The 7,040-nt window shown below is 42.6% G+C and overlaps 1 non-coding gene across 1 annotated transcript; it reads left to right on the forward strand.

Moving 5' to 3' along the window:
• Nucleotides 1–690: 690 nt before the first annotated feature.
• On the forward strand, nt 691–797 carry LOC137937901 (small nucleolar RNA R71). Its single transcript, XR_011109688.1, has one exon. It is a non-coding gene; the product is annotated as a small nucleolar RNA R71 (small nucleolar RNA).
• The last annotated feature ends 6,243 nt before the right edge of the window (nt 798–7,040 follow it).

Here is a 7,040-nt window from a genome sequence, read left to right on the forward strand (position 1 = left end):
GTTCACTCATGTGGCTGGCCAACTGACTCACTTGCATTTCAAGTTTAGCAATGGAGGACTGTGTATTCTGCATGAATAATTGAAGTGTATCCTCAAGTGAAGGTTTTTTGTGGAATCAATGGTTGTTGAGTGAAGTGTGGGCGCGGAGCTTGGGGTTGAGTAAACCCTGGAGGACCCCCAACCTGTGGGCCCTTGGACCATGAGAATTTTGGGTGCCTAGCCCAACCCGGATTATATGTTTCTGAAAAAGGATCATTCCGGTTCGGTCTCTGAAAATTCTGGACTGCATTCAAGTCCTCAATGAGCTCTGGGTAGGATGAACTAGATGGACACATTTGTGTGGGATGAGATGAACCAGAGCATATGGCACAGACAGTAGATGGGTTAGGAGAAGGTGAACTCTTGGACACCATAAGGGCATCAATTTTTCTAGTCAACCCTTCAATCTTGGTCATGAGCATGGGTGTTTCACTAACCTCGTAAAGACCCCCTCTTTTGGCTTCATGGGATCTCCTATCAACATTAAATGATGAACCCCATTGATGAGATTGATCACTCAACGTTTCAAAGAAGTCCCACGCCTCACTAGCACTCTTACCCTTCAAACTCCCACCACTCGTTGCATCTACCATGGATCTAGCCTAAGGTGTAAGACCTTGATAAAAGTATTGCACTAAATGCCATTTCTCAAACCCATGATGCGGACACCTACGGATCAAATCCTTCCATTTCTCCCAAGCCTCATAAAAGTGTTCACCCTCCTGCTGCATAAAGTTGGAGATTTCTCTCCTGAGGGTTGTAGTTCTCTGAATGGGAAAGTACTTGGACAAAAATTTTGTGACTAATATGTCCCATGAAGTAATGCTGCCCACCTCTAAGGAATTAAGCCAAGACTTGGCCTTATCCTTAAGTGAAAATGGAAAAAGTCTTAACTGGATAGAGTCATCTGAGAAATTTTGGAATTTAAAAGTTGCACAAATATCTAAGAATTCCTTGATGTGGTAATATGGGTCCTCCTTCTCCAACCCATAGAATGTAGGGAGGAGTTGGATCACACCCGGTTTCAACTCATAACTGGCGGCAGTAGTGGGTGGCAATATAATGCAAGAAGGTGATGTGAAGTGGGATGGGATAGAATAATCCCTCAGGGCTCTACGGTCACCTGTTGCAGGTAACTGTAATGGTTCGCCCTGATTGGCCATGGTAGCTCCTAACTTGACTTCGGGTGTTTTCCTACAAATATGTTCTACCTCTTCAACAAAGGGAGCTAATGGTCCACCTAGGGAGCGGCGCCCGTGCATAAAAACACAAAAAGAAACAAAATGAACTATCAAATTAAGCTAACAAACTCGCTACTAAAAATATGAACCAACTAGAAGAAATAAAAATAATTCCAAAAAAAATTAAAAAAAAATTCCAAACTAAAATTATGAAAAATAAATATAAATAAAAATAAAAAATAAAATAAAATAAAATAAAAATAAAAATAAAAATAAAAAAATAAAAAAATCTAACCTAAGACTATGGAGAACAAAGAAATACGCTTAATACGTGCCTCCCCCGCAACGGCGCCAAAAACTTAATGTAGAATTTTAGTTACATCGACTTTTATACCTCGCAAGCGTACGAATCGTTCATGTAATCTAGCAGTAAGCGAGGGTCATATCCACAGGGAGGATTGAATTTTGTGTATTTTTCAGTCAACTAGCCTAACCAAATATGATGAATTAATCTGAACTAAACACTAATTATATCCTAAATTATCAAGCAATAATTTAATTAATTACTTCCTAAATTATCAAGCAATAATTTAATTAACTACTTCCTAAATTATCAAGCAATAATTTAATTAACTACTTGTACAACAGGAAACGTCAACTATGGATTTTACCGTGATTCGTGCCTCTCTCGAGCGCCACGTAACCACGAATCCGGATTCTCAATCCTTGCGTCTAGCCCCTCTCGGGCGCCTAGAGTTAATGACAAAGATCGGATACAATAGAATGCAGAGAATCAATTTCCTATTGTGATGATGCTAAAATTATCAACTTTGGATTTTATCGTGATTCGTGCCTCTCTCGAGCGCCACGTAACCATGAATCCGGATTCTCAATCCTTGCGTCTAGCCCCTCTCGGGCGCCTAGAGTTAAAGACAGAAATCGGATTAAAATACCAAAATCCAACCTCAATTATAATCTTACCCTAATTAGCTAATTTAATCAAATATCAAGAAAACAAATCTTAAATAAACCTTAATTATCAAATCAGATTCAATTAACATTCAAAACCTAAGTTCAAACTATATGAAAAATTAAATTCAATAATGACGAATTACTCCCCTTCTTCCTCCTCTCGCTCGGGCAGCAACTCGTTCTCACGGGTGCTGCTATTTTCGGAAATTGGTGGCGTCGGGTAGCAATAGTGAGTGGCCGGAGGTAGAGACAACGCCGGCGACGACGGTTAGAAGCCGACGGACGGAGGTAACGTCCGGCGAAGAGCGAAACAGAGCTGACGTTCTCTAACCGGCTCTCTCGAGTCTCGGTTGGAGTCGGAATGGCTCCGGGACTGGTCGGAATATGTAAACGACGCCGGAGGATGGTCGGAAAGCGGAGTTGGCACCGGAGAAGCCCTCTCGGATCACTTCTCGGCCTGGCGAGCGACGACTGTCGAACTCACCTCTACGGAGACTCTCTCGAGCTCTCCTCGGGTTTGTTCTCGGTTGCTGGACGGCAGTGGACGGCGGTGGACGATGGTGGCGCGACGGAAGGTATTGGCCCGGCGAACGACGGTGGGGAACTCCTCTCGGGTCCTCCCCTGTTTCCGGTCAAAAAACCTCTGTTTTGGTCTCCGTTTCTCTTTCTCTTCACGCTGCCTTCCTCCCTTTGTTCGACGCTTACCTTTCCTTTAAATATGATTTTTCTTATTTTAAAATGATTTGCCCTAGAAATTACCTCCATTTCACTAAGGGCATTTTGGTAAATATCTTCTTCTCCACCCAAATTCTCCTGAAATTCCATAATTGAATCTATAAAAAGCATTTCAGGAAGAAATAAGACTAAAAAATAATGAAATATAACTCAGGAGAGAGAAATATGCAATATCGACAGTGATTAATGCCAAATTCAATAAATGCTCATTTCATTTGAAAACCGATAAGTAACCACCTATAACACAATTATAAAGGTTATTCTATTATAATTAACCTAGTTCTCATGTCAGAATATGGCATCCATCAAGGGGCATACATTAGGAGAATGGCAGAATACTCTGGGTCACAAAATAAGTTGGCGAACAAAAATTGCAACACTCTCAGCAATAATACCACAGAGGTTCAATGACAACTTCCCCATTGCAACAGAATCAACTCTAGCATGGACCCTAGACAAAAGATGCAACACTATGCATTGAACTACTACCCCATCAGTGCCAAGAACAGAAGTAAGATGTCTAAGCAATGTGTCTCGAATCCCTCTTATCAAACTGGGTTTTGGCTCAGTGACATGTGAGCCAATAAGGAAATCCTAAAGAGCAAGCTTTCGATGTATTAAACAATGCAGCCGTGGAACCTTACTAGGAGGCAAATGAGCCAAAGCATCATCACACAGGCCAAGCATGAGCTCATCTGAATCAGTCTTATGAACAACAAACTCTGGATCAAAAGTGAAAACTCCAATGAACTCAACAACATCAATCAGCTTTAGATCACTTTCCAAAGAATCACATATCGTAACAAGACATGACAGAGACTTTGTATTAAAATCAGGTACCATGGAGATGTCTGTTCTGGGACCCAGCATGTGTAGAAAACACTCCTCCATCATAGTAAGAGCAATAGCTAATTTTGTATTGCATTCTGCCATTTGTGCCAACTTTCTTGTAGAGTGAACATTGTGGTCACCCTGAATACATTGAAGCAATGTCCAACAGAAACCATTAGTGATATGATGCACTACTCCAATACGAGAATGAAGACCTGAGTAAACTTGTGGACAGGGACCACGTTTGATATCTTCACCCATATTAGGACCTGTCAACACGAAAGCACGAGGGTTGTGCCCTTTTGCAGTTTTACCAAGATACAAATCATTTGGAATAGGTCCACCCTCACTATCAGCAACAGCATAGGGTTGCCCATGCCCTTTGATTTTCAGGAAAGATCCTCCATGCTCATGGCAAGAAACTTCAGAATTTGAATCATGTGACAAATAACAGGTCTACACATTGATCTCATTGAAGAATTGGCAGCAAATGACCATAGCACAGGAAGACAGCTAATCGCATAGATGATTTTAGATGATTGAGGAACTTTTCCAGCAAACAAATGAACAAGAATGGCTAATGCCACAGCAGTTGAGTCTGTCACTACATAGTCCTTGTGTGGGGCCAACATTTGCTAGATTTTTTTTAAAAGAACTTGCACATCCTCTTCGAACCAAACTGCAAACGTTTGGTCTGCTGCAACCAGCACCAAATACAAGACTCCTTCAAAAACTTTTGTGGCATCAACACGCACAATAGGGAACACAGAGAACTTCATGGCTCGAATTGGGTGAACATCAACTTGTTTCTCACCATTCAAAGCAGCAAATGCAAAAAACCGACCAAAATCTGATTCAGAATTCCTCTTAGAAACAGAGAGCATAAGTGGACCATAAGTGACATTGAATTGGGTGAAAAATTCCATATCAGGATGCATACACACAAGCCAGAAATGCATCGAAATGGTTCTGATTTCTCTGCCTCTCGGAACAGAAAACCACCATGCCAAAAATTCGAGCAGCATTGTGTTATGGACTCCATAGCATCACGAGTTATCCATAGGCATAGGAATTAAATTATGTCAATTTAATTTTCATGTAATTTCAATTCGGTTTGGTTTACTTTATTTGGTTTGGTTTACTTTGGGTTGGTTCAGTGTAATGTGGCGTGAACCACTTGACCTAGTGGGTCATCTTTGTATTTTTGTCCTCAACCCTATTTAGGGGGATGTGAAGGAAAAGAGAGGCAAGTATTGAGAAAATTATATTTTACAGGTCTGATTCTCCCTCAGAGGTCAAGGTCAGATTCTCCCTTTGAGGTCCAAGGTTGAGCTTCCTCCAAAGCTCCTTCATTCTAATTGAGTTCCACCATTACTCGTTCAAGAAACAAGGGTTCTCTTCCAACGTCAAGATCATCCATGGAGGGAAGAGAGGAAAGAAGGGTGACTCGTTCCATGGCAAGGGAAGAACCTAACACGTTGCTCAGCCCCTTAGAGCCCATTCACCCCCATAGAAAATTCATATAGACATAAAATTTGACGGCGTTTCAGGAGCTTACCCCAAAATACATTGAAGTGGGATCCCCGCTGGGCTGTTGAGAACTGGATTGAGAGTGAGAGGTGGTGGCCGGAAGTCAAATCCCATCGGACTTGTTTCCGATGGCGTCGATGGAGCCTCCTCTGTGTTTGATGGAGAAGAGCAGCCCTTTTTGGTTTCGCCTGTTATGGACTCCATAGCATCCCGAGTTATCAATAGACGTAGGAATTAAATTATGCTATTTCCCTTTGCATGTATGTTGAATTTGGTTTGGTTTGGTTTGAATGTAATTTTGAGTGAACCATGTGACCCATGGGTCTAAGTTGTTTTTTCATCCCCAAACCTATTTATTGGGACAAAGAGCTGAATGAAGATTAAGAATTGAATCATTTAGTTTTAGCCAAGTCGGATTCTCCCTCAGAGGTCCAGGTCTAGCCTCCTCAAGGCTCAATCCATTTCCACCATTACACGTTCCAAGAACAGGAGTTCTCTTCCAGCAACAGCCAATCTAGAGGGAAGAGAGCGAAGAAGGGTGTGACAAGATCCATGGCCCGGGAAGATCCCAACATCTTGGTATCAGACAGGTCCACCCTTGGGGATTCCTCTTCCCCAGAGGATATGCGTCAACGGATTGAGGAAAATCTTCAGAGGACAGAGGCTCAATATCAATCCATTGACGAGGTTTTTTAGACCACTGCTGACCTGCGTTCGGTCATGGCAGCCATGGAAGCATCAATCCAGCTCTTCCTCTGGCGACAGGAAGATAGTGGGCTTCGATGGCCGCAGTCGGGAAGCTATACACCACCGGCAGAGCACCACCCACCACAGTTGCGCCACCCACATCCCCCATTGGGACCTCACGGTACTGCCCCTAATTCGGTTCCCGGGTATGTGAAATTGGACTTTCCTACATTTGATGGGTCTAAGGACCCCTTGATCTGGTTACACCGATGTGACCAGTTATTTTACCATAAAAAAACACCGACGGATGACCGGGTCCAGTTGGTCGCATTTCATATGCTCGATGAAACACTTCTATGGTTCCACCAATTCAAAAATGAACATTTGGTTCTGGATTGGGGTGTATTTAAACAATCTTGCATGATGAGGTTTGGTCCTCTAGCCTGTAGCAATCTGTTGGGCGAATTGGTGAATTTGAAATAGATGGGCACAATTGAAGTGTACCAAAAGATCTTCAGGAACGCTTGGCCAGAGCCAGTACCAATGTCACGCCCTCCCAGTATGTTAACCACTTTACTGGTGGCTTGATAGAGGCCCTGCGTCTGGAGGTTGAATTACACAAACCTAGAGATTTGGACCATGCTATGAACTTGGCCAGGACCATTGATACTAAACAATGAGTTCTGAAGGAATCCATAGTCTGTAGACCAGCTTGGCCAAGTAGGGTGAGTACCACTGCACCCTCACCTTATTCAGGGCCTCCACGTACTGGACACAATGCAACTCCATGTGTAGAGATTTCTTCCTCCACGCTACCAGTACCATACATAAAAAATTGAATAGACAAGAGATGGAACAGAGGAGGACAAAGGGTCTTTGTTTTAATTATGATGAACAGTATGTCCAAGGTCACATATGCAAGAGATTATTCAGTTTGCATCTCTGTGAGGATACTGAGGAAATACTCCCAAAAGAAGACAGTTGAGACAGAACAAGATGCCCCAGCTATTTCACTCCATGCCATGATTGGCATGCACAGTTCCAACACAATGCAAGTTCGGGTCA

Source organism: Aristolochia californica, unplaced genomic scaffold (genome assembly GCF_029961685.1).
Source record: "Aristolochia californica isolate CCGP_79_NKW_82.1479 unplaced genomic scaffold, dmAriCali1.0.hap1 SCAF_7, whole genome shotgun sequence".
Taxonomy (NCBI): Eukaryota; Viridiplantae; Streptophyta; class Magnoliopsida; order Piperales; family Aristolochiaceae; genus Aristolochia; species Aristolochia californica.